This window comes from Pleurodeles waltl, chromosome 9 (assembly GCF_031143425.1).
Source record: "Pleurodeles waltl isolate 20211129_DDA chromosome 9, aPleWal1.hap1.20221129, whole genome shotgun sequence".
NCBI lineage: Eukaryota > Metazoa > Chordata > Amphibia > Caudata > Salamandridae > Pleurodeles > Pleurodeles waltl.
The window spans coordinates 1189938261-1189961871 of record NC_090448.1 but is presented as its reverse complement, the minus strand read 5'-3'; the positions used below and the strand labels follow the sequence as shown (position 1 = coordinate 1189961871).

The window sequence follows — 23611 nt, the reverse complement described above, 5'->3', positions numbered from 1 at the left end:
GCAGTGTGCTATGTTGAGTTTTCACTTTAGGTTTGCACGAGCACACACGTGATCTGGCCAGAGAGCCCGGTTAGTGGGGGCCCTGGGCACTCACAACCTCAAGGCTCCATCATAATCAGGCTAAGAAGTGGGGGCTAACCATGCAAAAAGAGGCCTTAACCCAAAGTAAGCATGAGGTGGGGGCCATGAGGTCTCTGCCCGGCCTTTCCAGGGGTGGGGGCTGCTGGTGGGTCGGCACATTGAGGAGTGGGGGGTGTCGTTAGCAGAGATTGTGGGCACAACCCCTGCAGTAATAAATATTTTCCTCTCCGGCTGCTTTGAATGGCGGGCAGTGGAGCGTCCCACTTCATGTCCAGCCTTCAAAGCGCTAGACCCCGCCTCCCCTCCAGAGGATGGTGTCTCTTCCTTGGCTGGTATCTTGAGACCCAGAGAGCTGACAGATGTCCCCCCCCTCCCCCCCCCCCCCCCCCCCCCCCCGCCCCTGGCACTGCGCACTGAGGCCAGCACGGTTTATTTTGGGCGCTGCGCCTGGGAACCGTCTCTTGACCTTTGAATGTTGGGAAACTTTCTCGTCTGGGGGGTCGGGGGAGGGGTGGGGCGGTGGATCCAGCAGGAGGGGGGGGCTCTAGAAGTGGGTGGCGAATGATTCACTCGCGGGCACAGAGGCTGGCACGGTGAAGGCAGGAGGGTGCGGGGGGCACAGCTCCTCGGGGTGCTGGCACGGACTGATCTGGGACAGCTGTCGGGGTTACGTCGCCCGTGAGCAGCGGATGAGGGCACACCCTGGTGAGTGCAGAGATTGGAGGTCCCTCTCTGCTGCTGTGGGCACAGGGTTGGCGCGTCCTTGGGGTTGGGCTGGCACAGCCTGGTAACGGCAGAGGTTTGGATGGCTCATATGATGCTGTGTTAGCGCTGCCTGCTGTGGGCAGCAGTTTGAAGATCTCCTCGGTGCCATGTTGCTGTGGGCAGTAGTTTGAAGATTTCTTTGGAGCTATGTTGGCACAGCTCGCTGTGGGCAGTAGTTTGAAGATTTTGCTGGTGCCATGTTGGCTGAGCTCACTGTGGGTAGAAGTGTTAAGGATTCTGCAGGTGTTGGCACACCCTGGGGTGGGCAGTAGGTTAAGGGTTTTGCGTGGTTTTAGCGCAGACTGGTGACACGGGAATTTGTAAGATCGCTGTAGTGTTGTGTTGACACACTTTGGCACATGCATGTCACCTCCTTGTTTGAAGTTGCAGGCTGAAGGTGTCTCTGGTGCTGTGCGGGTGTAAGTTGCAGGTTGAAGGTGTCTGGTGCTGTGTTGGCACTGCCGGTGTAAGTTGCAGGCTGAAGGTGTCTCTGGTGCTGTGTTGGCACTGCTGGTGTAAGTTGCAGGTTGAAGGTGTCTCTGGTGCTGTGCTGGTGTAAGTTGTAGGTTGAAGGTGTCTCTGGTGCTGTGTTGGCACTGCGGGTGTAAGTTGCAGGTTGAAGGTGTCTCTGGTGCTGTGTTGGCACTGCGGGTGTAAGTTGCAGGTTGAAGGTGTCTCTGGTGCTGTGTTGGCACTGCTGGTGTAAGTTGTAGGTTGAAGGTGTCTCTGGTGCTGTGTTGGCACTGCGGGTGTAAGTTGCAGGTTGAAGTTGTCTCTGGTGCTGTGTTGGCACTGCCAGTGTAAGTTGGAGGTTGACGGTGTCTCTGGTGCTGTGTTGGCACTGCTGGTGTAAGTTGCAGGTTGAAGGTGTCTCTGGTGCTGTGTTGGCACTGCTGGTGTAAGTTGCAGGTTGAGGGTGTCTCTGGTGGTGTGTTGGCACTGCGGGTGTAAGTTGCAGGTTGAGGGTGTCTCTGGTGCTGTGTTGTCACTGCTGGTGTAAGTTGGAGGTTGACGGTGTCTCTGGTGCTGTGTTGTCACTGCGGGTGTAAGTTGCAGGTTGAGGGTGTCTCTGGTGCTGTGTTGTCACTGCTGGTGTAAGTTGGAGGTTGACGGTGTCTCTGGTGCTGTGTTGGCACTGCCGGTGTAAGTTGGAGGTTGAAGGTGTCTCTGGTGCTGTGCCAGTGTAAGTTGCAGGTTGAAGGTGTCTCTGGTGCTGTGTTGGCACTGCCGGTGTAAGTTGCAGGCTGAAAGTGTCTCTGGTTCTGTGCGGGTGTAAGTTGGAGGTTGACGGTGTCTCTGGTGCTGTGTTGGCATTGCAGGTGTAAGTTGTAGGTTGAGGGTGTCTCTGGTGCTGTGTTGGCACTGCGGGTGTAAGTTGCAGGTTGAAGGTGTCTCTGGTGCTGTGTTGGCACTGCTGGGGTAAGTTGCAGGTTGAAGGTGTCTCTGGTGCTGTGTTGGCACTGCGGGTGTAAGTTGCAAGTTCAAGGTGTCTGGTGCTGTGTTGGCACGGCTGGGGTAAGTTGCAGGTTGAAGGTGTCTCTGGTGCTGTGTTGGCACTGCGGGTGTAAGTTGCAAGTTGAAGGTGTCTCTGGTGCTGTGTTGGCACTGCCGGTGCTGTGTTGGCACTGCCGTTGTAAGTTGCAGGTTGAAGGTGTCTCTGGTGCTGTGTTGGCACTGCGGGTGTAAGTTGCAAGTTGAAGGTGTCTGGTGCTGTGTTGGCACTGCTGGGGTAAGTTGCAGGTTGAAGGTGTCTCTGGTGCTGTGTTGGCACTGCGGGTGTAAGTTGCAAGTTGAAGGTGTCTCTGGTGCTGTGTTGGCACTGCCGGTGCTGTGTTGGCACTGCCGGTGTAAGTTGCAGGTTGAAGGTGTCTCTGGTGGTGTGTTGGCACTGCCGGTGTAAGTTGCAAGTTGAAGGTGTCTGGTGCTGTGTTGGCACTGCTGGTGTAAGTTGGAGGTTGAAGGTGTCTCTGGTGCTGTGTTGGCACTGCTGGTGAAAGTTGGAGGTTGAAGGTGTCTGGTGCTGTGTTGGCACTGCGGGTGTAAGTTGCAGGTTGAAGGTGTCTCTGGTGCTGTGTTGGCACTGCTGGTGTAAGTTGCAGGTTGACGGTGTCTCTGGTGCTGTGTTGGCACTGCGGGTGTAAGTTGCAGGTTGAAGGTGTCTCTGGTGGTGTGTTGGCACTGCCGGTGTAAGTTGCAAGTTGAAGGTGTCTGGTGCTGTGTTGGCACTGCGGGTGTAAGTTGCAGGTTGAGGGTGTCTCTGGTGCTGTGTTGTCACTGCTGGTGTAAGTTGGAGGTTGACGGTGTCTCTGGTGCTGTGTTGGCACTGCCGGTGTAAGTTGGAGGTTGAAGGTGTCTCTGCTGCTGTGCCGGTGTAAGTTGCAGGTTGAAGGTGTCTCTGGTGCTGTGTTGGCACTCCCGGTGTAAGTTGCAGGCTGAAGGTGTCTCTGGTTCTGTGCGGGTGTAAGTTGGAGGTTGACGGTGTCTCTGGTGCTGTGTTGGCATTGCAGGTGTAAGTTGTAGGTTGAGGGTGTCTCTGGTGCTGTGTTGGCACTGCGGGTGTAAGTTGCAGGTTGAAGGTGTCTCTGGTGCTGTGTTGGCACTGCTGGGGTAAGTTGCAGGTTGAAGGTGTCTCTGGTGCTGTGTTGGCACTGCGGGTGTAAGTTGCAAGTTGAAGGTGTCTGGTGCTGTGTTGGCACTGCTGGGGTAAGTTGCAGGTTGAAGGTGTCTCTGGTGCTGTGTTGGCACTGCGGGTGTAAGTTGCAAGTTGAAGGTGTCTCTGGTGCTGTGTTGGCACTGCGGGTGTAAGTTGCAAGTTCAAGGTGTCTGGTGCTGTGTTGGCACTGCTGGGGTAAGTTGCAGGTTGAAGGTGTCTCTGGTGCTGTGTTGGCACTGCGGGTGTAAGTTGCAAGTTGAAGGTGTCTCTGGTGCTGTGTTGGCACTGCCGGTGCTGTGTTGGCACTGCCGGTGTAAGTTGCAGGTTGAAGGTGTCTCTGGTGCTGTGTTGGCACTGCGGGTGTAAGTTGCAAGTTGAAGGTGTCTGGTGCTGTGTTGGCACTGCTGGGGTAAGTTGCAGGTTGAAGGTGTCTCTGGTGCTGTGTTGGCACTGCGGGTGTAAGTTGCAAGTTGAAGGTGTCTCTGGTGCTGTGTTGGCACTGCTGGTGTAAGTTGCAAGTTGAAGGTGTCTGGTGTTGTGTTGGCACTGCTGGTGTAAGTTGGAGGTTGAAGGCGTCTCTGGTGCTGTGTTGGCACTGCCGGTGAAAGTTGGAGGTTGAAGGTGTCTGGTGCTGTGTTGGCACTGCGGGTGTAAGTTGCAGGTTGAAGGTGTCTCTGGTGCTGTGTTGGCACTGCTGGTGTAAGTTGCAGGTTGACGGTGTCTCTGGTGCTGTGTTGGCACTGCGGGTGTAAGTTGCAGGTTGAAGGTGTCTCTGGTGGTGTGTTGGCACTGCCGGTGTAAGTTGCAAGTTGAAGGTGTCTGGTGCTGTGTTGGCACTGCGGGTGTAAGTTGCAGGTTGAAGGTGTCTCTGGTGCTGTGTTGGCACTGCCGGTGTAAGTTGCAAGTTGAAGGTGTCTCTGGTGCTGTGTTGGCAGTGCAGGTGTAAGTTGCAAGTTGAAGGTGTCTGGTGCTGTGTTGGCACTGCCGGTGTAAGTTGCAAGTTGAAGGTGTCTCTGGTGCTGTGTTGGCACTGCTGGTGTAAGTTGCACGTTGAAGGTGTCTCTGGAGCTGTGATGGCGCTGCTGGTGTAAGTTGCAGGTTGAAGGTGTTTCTGGTGCTGTGTTGGCACTGCGGGTGTAAGTTTCAGGTTGAAGGTGTCTCTGGTGCTGTGTTGGCACTGCCGGTGTAAGTTGCAAGTTGAAGGTGTCTCTGGTGCTGTGTTGGCACTGCTGGTGTAAGTTGCAGGTTGAAGGTGTCTCTGGAGCTGTGTTGGCACTGCTGGTGTAAGTTGCAAGTTGAAAGTGTCTCTGGTGCTGTGTTGGCACTGCTGGTGTAAGTTGCAGGTTGAAGGTGTCTCTGGTGCTGTGTTGGCACTGTGGGTGTAAGTTGCTGGTTGAAGGTGTCTCTGGTGCTGTGTTGGCAGTGCGGTGTAAGTTGCAGGTTGAAGGTGTCTCTGGTGCTGTGTTGGCACTGCTGGTGTAAGTTGCAGGTTGAAGGTATCTCTGGTGCTGTGTTGGCAGTGCGGGTGTAAGTTGCAGGTTGAAGGTGTCTCTGGTGCTGTGTTGGCAGTGCGGGTGTAAGTTGCAGGTTGAAGGCGTCTCTAGTGCTGTGCTGGTGTAAGTTGCTGGTTGAAGGTGTCTCTTGTGGTGTGTTGGCACTGCGGGTGTAAGTTGCAGGTTGAAGGTGTCTCTGGTGCTGTGTTGGCACTGCTGGTGTAAGTTGCAGGTTGACGGTGTCTCTGGTGCTGTGTTGGCACTGCAGGTGTAAGTTGCAGGTTGAAGGTGTCTCTGGTGCTGTGTTGTCACTGCCGGTGTAAGTTGCAGGTTGAAGGTGTCTCTGGTGCTGTGTTGGCAGTGCGGGTGTAAGTTGCAGGTTGAAGGTGTCTCTGGTGCTGTGTTGGCAGTGCGGGTGTAAGTTGCAGGTTGAAGGCGTCTCTGGTGCTGTGTTGGCACTGCGGGTGTAAGTTGGAGGTTGAAGGTGTCTCTGGTGCTGTGCTGGTGTAAGTTGCAGGTTGAAGGTGTCTCTGGTGGTGTGTTGGCACTGCGGGTGTAAGTTGCAGGTTGAAGGTGTCTCTGGTGCTGTGTTGGCACTGCTGGTGTAAGTTGCAGGTTGACGGTGTCTCTGGTGCTGCGTTGGCACTGCGGGTGTAAGTTGCAGGTTGAAGGTGTCTCTGGTGCTGTGTTGGCACTGCGGGTGTAAGTTGCAGGTTGAAGGTGTCTCTGGTGCTGTGTTGGCACTGCCGGTGTAAGTTGCAAGTTGACGGTGTCTCTGGTGGTGTGTTGGCACTGCGGGTGTAAGTTGCAGGTTGAAGGTGTCTCTGGTGCTGTGTTGGCAGTGCGGGTGTAAGTTGCAGGTTGAAGGTGTCTCTGGTGCTGTGTTGGCAGTGCGGGTGTAAGTTGGAGTTTGAAGGTGTCTCTGGTGGTGTGTTGGCACTGCCGGTGTAAGTTGCAGGTTGAAGGTGTCTCTGTTGGTGTGTTGGCACTGCCGGTGTAAGTTGCAGGTTGAAGGTGTCTCTGGTGGTGTGTTGGCACTGCCGGTGTAAATTGCAGGTTGACGGTGTCTCTGGTGGTGTGTTGGCAGTGCAGGTGTAGGTTGCAGGTTGAAGGTGTCTCTGGTGCTGTGTTGGCACTGCCGGTGTAAGTTGGAGTTTGAAGGTGTCTCTGGTGGTGTGTTGGCAGTGCGGGTGTAAGTTGGAGTTTGAAGGTGTCTCTGGTGCTGTGTTGGCAGTGCGGGTGTAAGTTGCAGGTTGAAGGTGTCTCTGGTGCTGTGTTGGCACTGCGGGTGTAAGTTGCAGGTTGAAGGTGTCTCTGGTGCTGTGTTGGCAGTGTGGGTGTAAGTTGCAGGTTGAAGGTGTCTCTGGTGCTGTGTTGGCAGTGCGGGTATAAGTTGGAGTTTGAAGGTGTCTCTGGTGGTGTGTTGGCACTGCTGGTGTAAGTTGCAGGCTGAAGGTGTCTCTGGTTCTGTGCGGGTGTAAGTTGGAGGTTGACGGTGTCTCTGGTGCTGTGTTGGCATTGCAGGTGTAAGTTGTAGGTTGAGGGTGTCTCTGGTGCTGTGTTGGCACTGCGGGTGTAAGTTGCAGGTTGAAGGTGTCTCTGGTGCTGTGTTGGCACTGCTGGGGTAAATTGCAGGTTGAAGGTGTCTCTGGTGCTGTGTTGGCACTGCGGGTGTAAGTTGCAAGTTGAAGGTGTCTGGTGCTGTGTTGGCACTGCTGGGGTAAGTTGCAGGTTGAAGGTGTCTCTGGTGCTGTGTTGGCACTGCGGGTGTAAGTTGCAAGTTGAAGGTGTCTCTGGTGCTGTGTTGGCACTGCCGATGCTGTGTTGGCACTGCCAGTGTAAGTTGCAGGTTGAAGGTGTCTCTGGTGGTGTGTTGGCACTGCCGGTGTAAGTTGCAAGTTGAAGGTGTCTGGTGCTGTGTTGGCACTGCTGGTGTAAGTTGGAGGTTGAAGGCGTCTCTGGTGCTGTGTTGGCACTGCCGGTGAAAGTTGGAGGTTGAAGGTGTCTGGTGCTGTGTTGGCACTGCGGGTGTAAGTTGCAGGTTGAAGGTGTCTCTGGTGCTGTGTTGGCACTGCTGGTGTAAGTTGCAGGTTGACGGTGTCTCTGGTGCTGTGTTGGCACTGCGGGTGTAAGTTGCAGGTTGAAGGTGTCTCTGGTGGTGTGTTGGCACTGCGGGTGTAAGTTGCAAGTTGAAGGTGTCTGGTGCTGTGTTGGCACTGCGGGTGTAAGTTGCAGGTTGAAGGTGTCTCTGGTGCTGTGTTGGCACTGCCGGTGTAAGTTGCTAGTTGAAGGTGTCTCTGGTGCTGTGTTGGCAGTGCAGGTGTAAGTTGCAAGTTGAAGGTGTCTGGTGCTGTGTTGGCACTGCGGGTGTAAGTTGCAGGTTGAAGGTGTATCTGGTGCTGTGTTGGCACTGCCGGTGTAAGTTGCAAGTTGAAGGTGTCTCTGGTGCTGTGTTGGCACTGCTGGTGTAAGTTGCACGTTGAAGGTGTCTCTGGAGCTGTGATGGCGCTGCTGGTGTAAGTTGCAGGTTGAAGGTGTTTCTGGTGCTGTGTTGGCACTGCGGGTGTAAGTTGCAGGTTGAAGGTGTCTCTGGTGCTGTGTTGGCACTGCCGGTGTAAGTTGCAAGTTGAAGGTGTCTCTCGTGCTGTGTTGGCACTGCTGGTGTAAGTTGCAGGTTGAAGGTGTCTCTGGAGCTGTGTTGGCACTGCTGGTGTAAGTTGCAAGTTGAAAGTGTCTCTGGTGCTGTGTTGGCACTGCTGGTGTAAGTTGCAGGTTGAAGGTGTCTCTGGTGCTGTGTTGGCACTGTGGGTGTAAGTTGCTGGTTGAAGGTGTCTGTGGTGCTGTGTTGGCAGTGCGGTGTAAGTTGCAGGTTGAAGGTGTCTCTGGTGCTGTGTTGGCACTGCTGGTGTAAGTTGCAGGTTGAAGGTGTCTCTGGTGCTGTGTTGGCAGTGCGGGTGTAAGTTGCAGGTTGAAGGTGTCTCTGGTGCTGTGTTGGCAGTGCGGGTGTAAGTTGCAGGTTGAAGGCGTCTCTGGTGCTGTGCTGGTGTAAGTTGCAGGTTGAAGGTGTCTCTTGTGGTGTGTTGGCACTGCGGGTGTAAGTTGCAGGTTGAAGGTGTCTCTGGTGCTGTGTTGGCACTGCTGGTGTAAGTTGCAGGTTGACGGTGTCTCTGGTGCTGTGTTGGCACTGCGGGTGTAAGTTGCAGGTTGAAGGTGTCTCTGGTGCTGTGTTGTCACTGCCGGTGTAAGTTGCAGGTTGAAGGTGTCTCTGGTGCTGTGTTGGCAGTGCGGGTGTAAGTTGCAGGTTGAAGGTGTCTCTGGTGCTGTGTTGGCAGTGCGGGTGTAAGTTGCAGGTTGAAGGCGTCTCTGGTGCTGTGTTGGCACTGCGGGTGTAAGTTGCAGGTTGAAGGTGTCTCTGGTGCTGTGCTGGTGTAAGTTGCAGGTTGAAGGTGTCTCTGGTGGTGTGTTGGCACTGCGGGTGTAAGTTGCAGGTTGAAGGTGTCTCTGGTGCTGTGTTGGCACTGCTGGTGTAAGTTGCAGGTTGACGGTGTCTCTGGTGCTGCGTTGGCACTGCGGGTGTAAGTTGCAGGTTGAAGGTGTCTCTGGTGCTGTGTTGGCACTGCGGGTGTAAGTTACAGGTTGAAGGTGTCTCTGGTGCTGTGTTGGCACTGCCGGTGTAAGTTGCAAGTTGACGGTGTCTCTGGTGGTGTGTTGGCACTGCGGGTGTAAGTTGCAGGTTAAAGGTGTCTCTGGTGCTGTGTTGGCAGTGCGGGTGTAAGTTGCAGGTTGAAGGTGTCTCTGGTGCTGTGTTGGCAGTGCGGGTGTAAGTTGGAGTTTGAAGGTGTCTCTGGTGGGGTGTTGGCACTGCCGGTGTAAGTTGCAGGTTGAAGGTGTCTCTGTTGGTGTGTTGGCACTGCGGGTGTAAGTTGCAGGTTGAAGGTGTCTCTGGTGGTGTGTTGGCACTGCCGGTGTAAATTGCAGGTTGACGGTGTCTCTGGTGGTGTGTTGGCAGTGCAGGTGTAGGTTGCAGGTTGAAGGTGTCTCTGGTGCTGTGTTGGCACTGCCGGTGTAAGTTGCAGGTTGAAGGTGTCTCTGGTGCGGTGTTGGCACTGCTAGTGGAAGTTGCAGGTTGAAGGTGTCTGGTGCTGTGTTGGCACTGCTGGTGTAAGTTGTAGGTTGAGGTTGTCTCTGGTGCTGTGTTGGCACTGCTGGTGTAAGTTGCAGGTTGAAGGTGTCTCTGGTGCTGTGTTGGCAGTGTGGGTGTAAGTTGCAGGTTGAAGGTGTCTCTGGTGCTGTGTTGGCAGTGCGGGTGTAAGTTGGAGTTTGAAGGTGTCTCTGGTGGTGTGTTGGCAGTGCGGGTGTAAGTTGGAGTTTGAAGGTGTCTCTGGTGCTGTGTTGGCAGTGCGGGTGTAAGTTGCAGGTTGAAGGTGTCTCTGGTGCTGTGTTGGCACTGCGGGTGTAAGTTGCAGGTTGAAGGTGTCTCTGGTGCTGTGTTGGCAGTGTGGGTGTAAGTTGCAGGTTGAAGGTGTCTCTGGTGCTGTGTTGGCAGTGCGGGTATAAGTTGGAGTTTGAAGGTGTCTCTGGTGGTGTGTTGGCACTGCTGGTGTAAGTTGCAGGTTGACGGTGTCTCTGGTGGTGTGTTGGCAGTGCGGGTGTAAGTTGCAGGTTGATGGTGTCTCTGGTGCTGTGTTGGCAGTGCGGGTGTAAGTTGCAGGTTGAAGGTGTCTGGTGCTGTGTTGGCACTGCTGGTGTAAGTTGTAGGTTGAGGTTGTCTCTGGTGCTGTGTTGGCACTGCGGGTGTAAGTTGCAGGTTGAAGGTGTCTCTGGTGCTGTGTTGGCAGTGCGGGTGTAAGTTGCAGGTTGAAGGTGTCTCTGGTGCTGTGTTGGCAGTGCGGGTGTAAGTTGCAGGTTGAAGGTGTCTAGTGCTGTGTTGGCACTGCGGGTGTAAGTTGCAGGTTGAAGGTGTCTCTGGTGGTGTGTTGGCACTGCCGGTGTAAGTTGCAGGTTGAAGGTGTCTCTGTTGGTGTGTTGGCACTGCGGGTGTAAGTTGCAGGTTGAAGGTGTCTGGTGCTGTGTTGGCACTGCTGGTGTAAGTTGTAGGTTGAGGTTGTCTCTGGTGCTGTGTTGGCACTGCCGGTGTAAGTTGCAGGTTGAAGGTGTCTCTGGTGCTGTGTTGGCACTGCTGGTGTAAGTTGTAGGTTGAAGGTGTCTCTGGTGCTGTGTTGGCACTGCGGGTGTAAGTTGCAGGTTGAAGTTGTCTCTGGTGCTGTGTTGGCACTGCCAGTGTAAGTTGGAGGTTGACGGTGTCTCTGGTGCTGTGTTGGCACTGCTGGTGTAAGTTGCAGGTTGAAGGTGTCTCTGGTGCTGTGTTGGCACTGCTGGTGTAAGTTGCAGGTTGAGGGTGTCTCTGGTGGTGTGTTGGCACTGCGGGTGTAAGTTGCAGGTTGAGGGTGTCTCTGGTGCTGTGTTGTCACTGCTGGTGTAAGTTGGAGGTTGACGGTGTCTCTGGTGCTGTGTTGGCACTGCGGGTGTAAGTTGCAGGTTGAGGGTGTCTCTGGTGCTGTGTTGTCACTGCTGGTGTAAGTTGGAGGTTGACGGTGTCTCTGGTGCTGTGTTGGCACTGCCGGTGTAAGTTGGAGGTTGAAGGTGTCTCTGGTGCTGTGCCGGTGTAAGTTGCAGGTTGAAGGTGTCTCTGGTGCTGTGTTGGCACTGCCGGTGTAAGTTGCAGGCTGAAAGTGTCTCTGGTTCTGTGCGGGTGTAAGTTGGAGGTTGACGGTGTCTCTGGTGCTGTGTTGGCATTGCAGGTGTAAGTTGTAGGTTGAGGGTGTCTCTGGTGCTGTGTTGGCACTGCGGGTGTAAGTTGCAGGTTGAAGGTGTCTCTGGTGCTGTGTTGGCACTGCTGGGGTAAGTTGCAGGTTGAAGGTGTCTCTGGTGCTGTGTTGGCACTGCGGGTGTAAGTTGCAAGTTCAAGGTGTCTGGTGCTGTGTTGGCACTGCTGGGGTAAGTTGCAGGTTGAAGGTGTCTCTGGTGCTGTGTTGGCACTGCGGGTGTAAGTTGCAAGTTGAAGGTGTCTCTGGTGCTGTGTTGGCACTGCCGGTGCTGTGTTGGCACTGCCGTTGTAAGTTGCAGGTTGAAGGTGTCTCTGGTGCTGTGTTGGCACTGCGGGTGTAAGTTGCAAGTTGAAGGTGTCTGGTGCTGTGTTGGCACTGCTGGGGTAAGTTGCAGGTTGAAGGTGTCTCTGGTGCTGTGTTGGCACTGCGGGTGTAAGTTGCAAGTTGAAGGTGTCTCTGGTGCTGTGTTGGCACTGCCGGTGCTGTGTTGGCACTGCCGGTGTAAGTTGCAGGTTGAAGGTGTCTCTGGTGGTGTGTTGGCACTGCCGGTGTAAGTTGCAAGTTGAAGGTGTCTGGTGCTGTGTTGGCACTGCTGGTGTAAGTTGGAGGTTGAAGGTGTCTCTGGTGCTGTGTTGGCACTGCTGGTGAAAGTTGGAGGTTGAAGGTGTCTGGTGCTGTGTTGGCACTGCGGGTGTAAGTTGCAGGTTGAAGGTGTCTCTGGTGCTGTGTTGGCACTGCTGGTGTAAGTTGCAGGTTGACGGTGTCTCTGGTGCTGTGTTGGCACTGCGGGTGTAAGTTGCAGGTTGAAGGTGTCTCTGGTGGTGTGTTGGCACTGCCGGTGTAAGTTGCAAGTTGAAGGTGTCTGGTGCTGTGTTGGCACTGCGGGTGTAAGTTGCAGGTTGAGGGTGTCTCTGGTGCTGTGTTGTCACTGCTGGTGTAAGTTGGAGGTTGACGGTGTCTCTGGTGCTGTGTTGGCACTGCCGGTGTAAGTTGGAGGTTGAAGGTGTCTCTGCTGCTGTGCCGGTGTAAGTTGCAGGTTGAAGGTGTCTCTGGTGCTGTGTTGGCACTCCCGGTGTAAGTTGCAGGCTGAAGGTGTCTCTGGTTCTGTGCGGGTGTAAGTTGGAGGTTGACGGTGTCTCTGGTGCTGTGTTGGCATTGCAGGTGTAAGTTGTAGGTTGAGGGTGTCTCTGGTGCTGTGTTGGCACTGCGGGTGTAAGTTGCAGGTTGAAGGTGTCTCTGGTGCTGTGTTGGCACTGCTGGGGTAAGTTGCAGGTTGAAGGTGTCTCTGGTGCTGTGTTGGCACTGCGGGTGTAAGTTGCAAGTTGAAGGTGTCTGGTGCTGTGTTGGCACTGCTGGGGTAAGTTGCAGGTTGAAGGTGTCTCTGGTGCTGTGTTGGCACTGCGGGTGTAAGTTGCAAGTTGAAGGTGTCTCTGGTGCTGTGTTGGCACTGCAGGTGTAAGTTGCAAGTTCAAGGTGTCTGGTGCTGTGTTGGCACTGCTGGGGTAAGTTGCAGGTTGAAGGTGTCTCTGGTGCTGTGTTGGCACTGCGGGTGTAAGTTGCAAGTTGAAGGTGTCTCTGGTGCTGTGTTGGCACTGCCGGTGCTGTGTTGGCACTGCCGGTGTAAGTTGCAGGTTGAAGGTGTCTCTGGTGCTGTGTTGGCACTGCGGGTGTAAGTTGCAAGTTGAAGGTGTCTGGTGCTGTGTTGGCACTGCTGGGGTAAGTTGCAGGTTGAAGGTGTCTCTGGTGCTGTGTTGGCACTGCGGGTGTAAGTTGCAAGTTGAAGGTGTCTCTGGTGCTGTGTTGGCACTGCTGGTGTAAGTTGCAAGTTGAAGGTGTCTGGTGTTGTGTTGGCACTGCTGGTGTAAGTTGGAGGTTGAAGGCGTCTCTGGTGCTGTGTTGGCACTGCCGGTGAAAGTTGGAGGTTGAAGGTGTCTGGTGCTGTGTTGGCACTGCGGGTGTAAGTTGCAGGTTGAAGGTGTCTCTGGTGCTGTGTTGGCACTGCTGGTGTAAGTTGCAGGTTGACAGTGTCTCTGGTGCTGTGTTGGCACTGCGGGTGTAAGTTGCAGGTTGAAGGTGTCTCTGGTGGTGTGTTGGCACTGCCGGTGTAAGTTGCAAGTTGAAGGTGTCTGGTGCTGTGTTGGCACTGCGGGTGTAAGTTGCAGGTTGAAGGTGTCTCTGGTGCTGTGTTGGCACTGCCGGTGTAAGTTGCAAGTTGAAGGTGTCTCTGGTGCTGTGTTGGCAGTGCAGGTGTAAGTTGCAAGTTGAAGGTGTCTGGTGCTGTGTTGGCACTGCCGGTGTAAGTTGCAAGTTGAAGGTGTCTCTGGTGCTGTGTTGGCACTGCTGGTGTAAGTTGCACGTTGAAGGTGTCTCTGGAGCTGTGATGGCGCTGCTGTTGTAAGTTGCAGGTTGAAGGTGTTTCTGGTGCTGTGTTGGCACTGCGGGTGTAAGTTTCAGGTTGAAGGTGTCTCTGGTGCTGTGTTGGCACTGCCGGTGTAAGTTGCAAGTTGAAGGTGTCTCTGGTGCTGTGTTGGCACTGCTGGTGTAAGTTGCAGGTTGAAGGTGTCTCTGGAGCTGTGTTGGCACTGCTGGTGTAAGTTGCAAGTTGAAAGTGTCTCTGGTGCTGTGTTGGCACTGCTGGTGTAAGTTGCAGGTTGAAGGTGTCTCTGGTGCTGTGTTGGCACTGTGGGTGTAAGTTGCTGGTTGAAGGTGTCTCTGGTGCTGTGTTGGCAGTGCGGTGTAAGTTGCAGGTTGAAGGTGTCTCTGGTGCTGTGTTGGCACTGCTGGTGTAAGTTGCAGGTTGAAGGTATCTCTGGTGCTGTGTTGGCAGTGCGGGTGTAAGTTGCAGGTTGAAGGTGTCTCTGGTGCTGTGTTGGCAGTGCGGGTGTAAGTTGCAGGTTGAAGGCGTCTCTAGTGCTGTGCTGGTGTAAGTTGCAGGTTGAAGGTGTCTCTTGTGGTGTGTTGGCACTGCGGGTGTAAGTTGCAGGTTGAAGGTGTCTCTGGTGCTGTGTTGGCACTGCTGGTGTAAGTTGCAGGTTGACGGTGTCTCTGGTGCTGTGTTGGCACTGCAGGTGTAAGTTGCAGGTTGAAGGTGTCTCTGGTGCTGTGTTGTCACTGCCGGTGTAAGTTGCAGGTTGAAGGTGTCTCTGGTGCTGTGTTGGCAGTGCGGGTGTAAGTTGCAGGTTGAAGGTGTCTCTGGTGCTGTGTTGGCAGTGCGGGTGTAAGTTGCAGGTTGAAGGCGTCTCTGGTGCTGTGTTGGCACTGCGGGTGTAAGTTGGAGGTTGAAGGTGTCTCTGGTGCTGTGCTGGTGTAAGTTGCAGGTTGAAGGTGTCTCTGGTGGTGTGTTGGCACTGCGGGTGTAAGTTGCAGGTTGAAGGTGTCTCTGGTGCTGTGTTGGCACTGCTGGTGTAAGTTGCAGGTTGACGGTGTCTCTGGTGCTGCGTTGGCACTGCGGGTGTAAGTTGCAGGTTGAAGGTGTCTCTGGTGCTGTGTTGGCACTGCGGGTGTAAGTTGCAGGTTGAAGGTGTCTCTGGTGCTGTGTTGGCACTGCCGGTGTAAGTTGCAAGTTGACGGTGTCTCTGGTGGTGTGTTGGCACTGCGGGTGTAAGTTGCAGGTTGAAGGTGTCTCTGGTGCTGTGTTGGCAGTGCGGGTGTAAGTTGCAGGTTGAAGGTGTCTCTGGTGCTGTGTTGGCAGTGCGGGTGTAAGTTGGAGTTTGAAGGTGTCTCTGGTGGTGTGTTGGCACTGCCGGTGTAAGTTGCAGGTTGAAGGTGTCTCTGTTGGTGTGTTGGCACTGCGGGTGTAAGTTGCAGGTTGAAGGTGTCTCTGGTGGTGTGTTGGCACTGCCGGTGTAAATTGCAGGTTGACGGTGTCTCTGGTGGTGTGTTGGCAGTGCAGGTGTAGGTTGCAGGTTGAAGGTGTCTCTGGTGCTGTGTTGGCACTGCCGGTGTAAGTTGGAGTTTGAAGGTGTCTCTGGTGGTGTGTTGGCAGTGCGGTGTAAGTTGGAGTTTGAAGGTGTCTCTGGTGCTGTGTTGGCAGTGCGGGTGTAAGTTGCAGGTTGAAGGTGTCTCTGGTGCTGTGTTGGCACTGCGGGTGTAAGTTGCAGGTTGAAGGTGTCTCTGGTGCTGTGTTGGCAGTGTGGGTGTAAGTTGCAGGTTGAAGGTGTCTCTGGTGCTGTGTTGGCAGTGCGGGTATAAGTTGGAGTTTGAAGGTGTCTCTGGTGGTGTGTTGGCACTGCTGGTGTAAGTTGCAGGCTGAAGGTGTCTCTGGTTCTGTGCGGGTGTAAGTTGGAGGTTGACGGTGTCTCTGGTGCTGTGTTGGCATTGCAGGTGTAAGTTGTAGGTTGAGGGTGTCTCTGGTGCTGTGTTGGCACTGCGGGTGTAAGTTGCAGGTTGAAGGTGTCTCTGGTGCTGTGTTGGCACTGCTGGGGTAAATTGCAGGTTGAAGGTGTCTCTGGTGCTGTGTTGGCACTGCGGGTGTAAGTTGCAAGTTGAAGGTGTCTGGTGCTGTGTTGGCACTGCTGGGGTAAGTTGCAGGTTGAAGGTGTCTCTGGTGCTGTGTTGGCACTGCGGGTGTAAGTTGCAAGTTGAAGGTGTCTCTGGTGCTGTGTTGGCACTGCCGATGCTGTGTTGGCACTGCCAGTGTAAGTTGCAGGTTGAAGGTGTCTCTGGTGGTGTGTTGGCACTGCCGGTGTAAGTTGCAAGTTGAAGGTGTCTGGTGCTGTGTTGGCACTGCTGGTGTAAGTTGGAGGTTGAAGGCGTCTCTGGTGCTGTGTTGGCACTGCCGGTGAAAGTTGGAGGTTGAAGGTGTCTGGTGCTGTGTTGGCACTGCGGGTGTAAGTTGCAGGTTGAAGGTGTCTCTGGTGCTGTGTTGGCACTGCTGGTGTAAGTTGCAGGTTGACGGTGTCTCTGGTGCTGTGTTGGCACTGCGGGTGTAAGTTGCAGGTTGAAGGTGTCTCTGGTGGTGTGTTGGCACTGCGGGTGTAAGTTGCAAGTTGAAGGTGTCTGGTGCTGTGTTGGCACTGCGGGTGTAAGTTGCAGGTTGAAGGTGTCTCTGGTGCTGTGTTGGCACTGCCGGTGTAAGTTGCTAGTTGAAGGTGTCTCTGGTGCTGTGTTGGCAGTGCAGGTGTAAGTTGCAAGTTGAAGGTGTCTGGTGCTGTGTTGGCACTGCGGGTGTAAGTTGCAGGTTGAAGGTGTATCTGGTGCTGTGTTGGCACTGCCGGTGTAAGTTGCAAGTTGAAGGTGTCTCTGGTGCTGTGTTGGCACTGCTGGTGTAAGTTGCACGTTGAAGGTGTCTCTGGAGCTGTGATGGCGCTGCTGGTGTAAGTTGCAGGTTGAAGGTGTTTCTGGTGCTGTGTTGGCACTGCGGGTGTAAGTTGCAGGTTGAAGGTGTCTCTGGTGCTGTGTTGGCACTGCCGGTGTAAGTTGCAAGTTGAAGGTGTCTCTGGTGCTGTGTTGGCACTGCTGGTGTAAGTTGCAGGTTGAAGGTGTCTCTGGAGCTGTGTTGGCACTGCTGGTGTAAGTTGCAAGTTGAAAGTGTCTCTGGTGCTGTGTTGGCACTGCTGGTGTAAGTTGCAGGTTGAAGGTGTCTCTGGTGCTGTGTTGGCACTGTGGGTGTAAGTTGCTGGTTGAAGGTGTCTGTGGTGCTGTGTTGGCAGTGCGGTGTAAGTTGCAGGTTGAAGGTGTCTCTGGTGCTGTGTTGGCACTGCTGGTGTAAGTTGCAGGTTGAAGGTGTCTCTGGTGCTGTGTTGGCAGTGCGGGTGTAAGTTGCAGGTTGAAGGTGTCTCTGGTGCTGTGTTGGCAGTGCGGGTGTAAGTTGCAGGTTGAAGGCGTCTCTGGTGCTGTGCTGGTGTAAGTTGCAGGTTGAAGGTGTCTCTTGTGGTGTGTTGGCACTGCGGGTGTAAGTTGCAGGTTGAAGGTGTCTCTGGTGCTGTGTTGGCACTGCTGGTGTAAGTTGCAGGTTGACGGTGTCTCTGGTGCTGTGTTGGCACTGCGGGTGTAAGTTGCAGGTTGAAGGTGTCTCTGGTGCTGTGTTGTCACTGCCGGTGTAAGTTGCAGGTTGAAGGTGTCTCTGGTGCTGTGTTGGCAGTGCGGGTGTAAGTTGCAGGTTGAAGGTGTCTCTGGTGCTGTGTTGGCAGTGCGGGTGTAAGTTGCAGGTTGAAGGCGTCTCTGGTGCTGTGTTGGCACTGCGGGTGTAAGTTGCAGGTTGAAGGTGTCTCTGGTGCTGTGCTGGTGTAAGTTGCAGGTTGAAGGTGTCTCTGGTGGTGTGTTGGCACTGCGGGTGTAAGTTGCAGGTTGAAGGTGTCTCTGGTGCTGTGTTGGCACTGCTGGTGTAAGTTGCAGGTTGACGGTGTCTCTGGTGCTGCGTTGGCACTGCGGGTGTAAGTTGCAGGTTGAAGGTGTCTCTGGTGCTGTGTTGGCACTGCGGGTGTAAGTTGCAGGTTGAAGGTGTCTCTGGTGCTGTGTTGGCACTGCCGGTGTAAGTTGCAAGTTGACGGTGTCTCTGGTGGTGTGTTGGCACTGCGGGTGTAAGTTGCAGGTTAAAGGTGTCTCTGGTGCTGTGTTGGCAGTGCGGGTGTAAGTTGCAGGTTGAAGGTGTCTCTGGTGCTGTGTTGGCAGTGCGGGTGTAAGTTGGAGTTTGAAGGTGTCTCTGGTGGGGTGTTGGCACTGCCGGTGTAAGTTGCAGGTTGAAGGTGTCTCTGTTGGTGTGTTGGCACTGCGGGTGTAAGTTGCAGGTTGAAGGTGTCTCTGGTGGTGTGTTGGCACTGCCGGTGTAAATTGCAGGTTGACGGTGTCTCTGGTGGTGTGTTGGCAGTGCAGGTGTAGGTTGCAGGTTGAAGGTGTCTCTGGTGCTGTGTTGGCACTGCCGGTGTAAGTTGCAGGTTGAAGGTGTCTCTGGTGCGGTGTTGGCACTGCTAGTGGAAGTTGCAGGTTGAAGGTGTCTGGTGCTGTGTTGGCACTGCTGGTGTAAGTTGTAGGTTGAGGTTGTCTCTGGTGCTGTGTTGGCACTGCTGGTGTAAGTTGCAGGTTGAAGGTGTCTCTGGTGCTGTGTTGGCAGTGTGGGTGTAAGTTGCAGGTTGAAGGTGTCTCTGGTGCTGTGTTGGCAGTGCGGGTGTAAGTTGGAGTTTGAAGGTGTCTCTGGTGGTGTGTTGGCAGTGCGGGTGTAAGTTGGAGTTTGAAGGTGTCTCTGGTGCTGTGTTGGCAGTGCGGGTGTAAGTTGCAGGTTGAAGGTGTCTCTGGTGCTGTGTTGGCACTGCGGGTGTAAGTTGCAGGTTGAAGGTGTCTCTGGTGCTGTGTTGGCAGTGTGGGTGTAAGTTGCAGGTTGAAGGTGTCTCTGGTGCTGTGTTGGCAGTGCGGGTATAAGTTGGAGTTTGAAGGTGTCTCTGGTGGTGTGTTGGCACTGCTGGTGTAAGTTGCAGGTTGACGGTGTCTCTGGTGGTGTGTTGGCAGTGCGGTGTAAGTTGCAGGTTGATGGTGTCTCTGGTGCTGTGTTGGCAGTGCGGGTGTAAGTTGCAGGTTGAAGGTGTCTGGTGCTGTGTTGGCACTGCTGGTGTAAGTTGTAGGTTGAGGTTGTCTCTGGTGCTGTGTTGGCACTGCGGGTGTAAGTTGCAGGTTGAAGGTGTCTCTGGTGCTGTGTTGGCAGTGCGGGTGTAAGTTGCAGGTTGAAGGTGTCTCTGGTGCTGTGTTGGCAGTGCGGGTGTAAGTTGCAGGTTGAAGGTGTCTAGTGCTGTGTTGGCACTGCGGGTGTAAGTTGCAGGTTGAAGGTGTCTCTGGTGGTGTGTTGGCACTGCCGGTGTAAGTTGCAGGTTGAAGGTGTCTCTGTTGGTGTGTTGGCACTGCGGGTGTAAGTTGCAGGTTGAAGGTGTCTGGTGCTGTGTTGGCACTGCTGGTGTAAGTTGTAGGTTGAGGTTGTCTCTGGTGCTGTGTTGGCACTGCCGGTGTAAGTTGCAGGTTGAAGGTGTCTCTGGTGCTGTGTTGGCAGTGCGGGTGTAAGTTGCAGGTTGAAGGTGTCTCTGGTGCTGTGTTGGCACTCCCGGTGTAAGTTGGAGTTTGAAGGTGTCTCTGGTGGTGTGTTGGTCACAGCAGTACAGGCAGAAGGTTGAAAGCCCATCTGTGTTGTACTGTCCCTTCTGGGCAGTGAATTCGAAGTGTATTTTTTTATTTGGTCCTCATTAATCTTCTGACATTCCACTCAGAAAAAGGTGGTGTCTGGGAAGGGGGGGGGGGGGGGGGGGTTACAGAGTTTATTCAGCTGAAAAGTGTTATCATCTTTTACTCAAAGCTCATCTCTATAGAGACATTCCCGTCTGGAATGTATCTGATCTCCACTATAAGCACATTACCAACAAGTCATCGGAATACGGGCAGTGGTTGTCCGGCAAGTACGCAGAATCATAGGACCATACCTTACTACCCACCCATATAATTCCCGTATCCAACCACTGTTTCAGGGGGTCCCTAAACCCACATCTCTTACTATCCCCCCTCGCACCAAGCTTCCAGTGATACCTCATGGAGTCTTAACACTGAGAAAGTGGGAGGGAGGAGACTGATCCACTTTTTACACATTTCCCTCCTTGCCACCAGCATCATGTGAAAGAGCAGTTAGCATCATGCAAAGATGACTAATGACATGCTTACCTTGGGGCTCCGAGGGACTATACTTCCTTAATTGCTGCACCAACCTCTTTCCAAAACTTACTGAGCATTGGGCATTCCACAACCATATGTAAATCATCTGTGGATTCCGCTCCACATTTTTTGCACCTGACCATAATGTTCCGATCCAGTCTGGAGAGCTTTGCTGGTGTCCAAAAGACTCTATGAATAGAAAACAAATGATTCCTTCTTAAAGCAGTGGATTTAACCGTATTGTCCAAAAGTGTACTAGATACTTTCCATAAGTCCTCTTGCTGTGGCTCTGGCAAGCATTTTTTCCATCACTCTTCTGGGAGAGAAGATTCGCCATCCACAATGTCCAGAATCGACCAGTACCATCTGGCCACTTCCTTCTTCGCAACAGTTCCCATCTGCATCAGTTCCTCCAGACTGTCCGTTCCTCCCACTTCCTTATTTAGATGGTTCGCCCAACTTTTTATCTGAAGATATTTAAATTTGGACAGATTACCCCTTGCATCTCCATTCAAATTTTCATATGACCTTATTTCTCCATTGTAACAAAAATGTCCCCATTCCAGCAACCCAGCTTCTCTCAACGGGGTTGCCAAAGCACCTTTTGTCCATTCAGGTGAGCCAGGTGAGTCCCAAACAAGAGCATGTTCACTGTAGTAAGATAGGTTTGTAATCTTTCGAACCGTATACCGGAGCTTTGCTGGATCCTGCAGCACCTTGAGTCAGATTTTCTTAAAAGATTTGGGGTCTCCAAACTTATAAAAAAACTCTTCTGCCGCCCACACTTTTCCTCCATCGTTACTATCAAGATCTGCCCCAAATCCGAACATCCTGATTGATTAAAAAACTCCCTCGCATTTTTCAGAAAATAAGCCCTCGCATAATATTGCATACCCGCAACCGCCAGTCCTCCTTTCTCTTTTTTTCTTTTCAAATTTTTCCAGGAAATAGGAACTCCCTTAGAAGCCCAGATGAAACTACTTATTTCCCCTTGAAGTTTCCTAAAGCAGTCTTGGTTATACATTAATGGTATTGAGGTAACAATAAATGTGAATTTAGGCTCAATTGCCATCTTAACTAAATTCACCCGCCCTATAATAGTTAAGGGAAGGTTTGACTGTTTTCTCATTAACTGATCCACTTCACTAATCACTTCTATGAAGTTTGTATCTGACAATTTACTTATATCATGCGTTATGATGACCCCTAAGTACTTGAACCCCCGTTTTTGAACTGTAGGGGTACTTGTAACCATATTCCATGCCATAACCTCTGTCTTTTCATTATTAACTGCATAACCCAAGATTTTCCCAAATCCTACCATCAATTCTTCCAGTGCCCGTTTAGCCTGACTCAAGTTAGATGTATACATCATCAAATCATCTGCATATAGAGAAACTTTCCTAGATAGCTTCCTACACATAAATGGGGGGATCCTCTGACCCCTTCTAATACTACTCGTCAATGGTTCAACATATAGATCAGACAACAGTGGAGATAACGGGCACCCCAGTCTCGTTCCCCTTTCTATCTTAAATGAGGGGATAGTGAACCATTAACCAAAATTCTAGTACACGGATCATGGTAAATCTTTAATAATGTCTTTATAAACTGACTACGCAGGTTATAAACCTCGTACACTTCATTTAAATAGGTCCAATTAACCCTATCAAACGCCTTTGTAGCGTCAACCATTACAACCGCCAGTGGGGCCTGACACGTAGTGGCAAAATCAATTGAACCTATCAACCCGTGCGTCAATTCATGCTTATACCTTCCTTTTGAAAAGCCTTTCTGGTCTGTATGGATTAGCCTTCCCAAAACCTCCCCTAGCCTATCTGCCAGAATCTTTGCAAAGATTTTATAATCACAGTTTAAAAGGGATATTGGGCGGTATGACTCACATTTTTTGGGATCTTTACCTGATTTTAGAATTATTGTGATGATAGCTTTGTTCCAAGATGGGGGAGCCTCTCATCCGCCTCTATTATATTATTGCACAATTCCCACAGAAAATTGTAACGCAGCTTCGTAATGCTCGTTGTACCTCCACGGGTAGTCCAGCTGGCCCTGGGGCCTCACCAAGCTTCCTGGACCGCCCAGCTTGCTCTACTTCTAACAACTTGATCGGTTCATTAAGCATCTCCATCGCTTCTTCACTCAGGGCAGGTAATTCTAACCCCCCTACCCACTGCTTCGCCCTCACCGGAGATACCTCTATTTCCTCTGTATAGAAGTCATTAAATAATTATAAAAGCTTTCCTCCACCTCTTCCCTACTTCTCCTGTCCTGCTCGGGGTTCCCGCCTCGAATTTCTACCACCCTGTTCCTAACTATTTCAGATTTTGTTTTCCAGGCCAAGATTTTACCGCTATTTTTGCCGTGTTCAAAATGTGCCACCCTATTTACCTCACACCTCAAACTAACCCTGCTGCCTGTCGCTGCTGCCAATTCCACCCGAGCCTCTTGACCCTGTTTACACAGCTGGACCACTGCGCCTTCCTCAAGATTCTGTCACACCAATCTCTGACCAACTTGCTGCATCCGACTTTCTATCTGCTTATCTCTTCAGTACATGTTTTCCTCTTAAATGAGGCTGCTCTTATCAGTCTCCCCCTTAAAAAGGCTTTGAAAGTGTCCCAAACTAATGCCAACGAAGCAGAGCCCTTATTAAACTTAAAGAATTCCAGTGTTTCTGCCGTAACTCCGCTGCCACCTTCTCACCTAGTAACAACGTTCTATCGAGGGTCCGCCTGCTTCCTTCTTTGTTAGCCGGTAGCCTAAGCTTCAGGCTGATAGCAGAATCATCACATAAATGCGCCCCAACACGTGAAACGTACTCCGCTGGCTCTTTCAAGGCACTGTTGGAGGCTGGCCCTTGATGCAGTGTACAGAAACCAAGTACACTGTGCAGGGTGTCCGGGCAACCACATGTTCGTTTTCAGGGGTAAAAATCAGACCACCTAATGCTCTAATTTTTAAGGTAGCTGGTCGAGCACTTAGGCTAATCCAGGAGATGTGGTAAGTATTTGCTGTACTCACAAATCCAATCATGCACCACACACACTCAATGAATAACTCAAGACCAGAATTTATAAAAAATACTTCAGACTTTTATATAATTTTTAAGACCAAAATCTTTAGAATAGGTTAAGTACTTTTCTTGTTATTACTTTTTAAAGCTTTAGCAAAGTTAGTCGTTCGGTGCATAATTACGCACCATTGGATTCAATGGGCAGTCACTTTTAAAAATGTATCAAAAATCATACGGTTGAGTTACCAGTCTCTTCTTTTGCAGGATGGTCGCAGGGGTCGGTGGGCACCTTGTGCTAGCTGGAGAGCTCTGGGCAGCTTCTGGTTCTGGCGGCAGCAGCGTTGGCAAAGTTCTTGGCACAGGCACAGGGCTACCTCGATAGGCCACTTGGAAAAGGAGCTAGTTTGCAAATTCAAAGCGGTATATGGGGTTCCCCGTTGGCTGTCGAGATCACAAGGGACCTGGGGCACACAGCGGATCCCTTAATGCAAGGCCCAGGGTGGCCAGGTGCAGGGCGTTTTGGAGGTCTTGGATGCTGTGTGCAACAGAGTCCTCTGGAGCTCGAGGTAAGTCTCTTTGGGGGTCTCATGCAGGGCAATGGGGGCACTCTGGTCAGAGGTCTGGGGTGTTCCTGAAGTCCCTCAACTGGGGTTTCCTCCTGATCCTTTGTTAGCTCTGGGGGAGCTGGTTTTCTCCTGGTCGCATGTCAGCTGACCAGGGCCCAGGTTATTGCTCTATTTCAGCCACTAGGGGTTGCAGCGCCACCAAACTTGGTGCAGTTGGGGGGCACTTCCAGACTGTTGTCTGTGTGTTGTTGGGTCTGGCTGTGATTTCCAGTCGCAGAGATATTGGTGATTCAGTGAAGTGTCCTTCACTGGTTTCTTGGTCTTTTGCAGTTTACTAGCTTTTCTTGAGTGGTGCCTCCACTCAGGAGGGAGATCTGGGGTGATCCTTGAAGCCTGGAGGTCCTCTGGGTTTCTTGGGGTCAGTCCAGTGGTCAGCTCCTCTGCTGTCACGATTGTTGGGACTCTGGTGCAGCAAGCAGGGGTCTTGGTGTCTCTTCTGGTGCAGCAGGTCTTCTATTCTCATCCTGGAGGTTTCTCTGGTGCTAATTTTCTTGTCTTCTTGGAAT

At 52.5% G+C, this 23611-nt stretch overlaps 1 protein-coding gene across 2 annotated transcripts in view; it reads left to right on the top strand.

The window, feature by feature from the left end:
* The first annotated feature begins 655 nt into the window (after window positions 1-655).
* The window catches only part of LOC138260535 (glutamate carboxypeptidase 2-like), a 350295-nt gene continuing 327339 nt past the window's right edge, over window positions 656-23611 (top strand). Inside the window, exon 1 of one of the 2 annotated variants that reach the window (XM_069209149.1) lies at window positions 656-786. The gene's annotated coding sequence lies outside the window, so the exon portion shown is untranslated. The remainder of the gene's footprint in view (window positions 787-23611) is intronic. The other variant, XM_069209150.1, reaches the window with a different exon arrangement.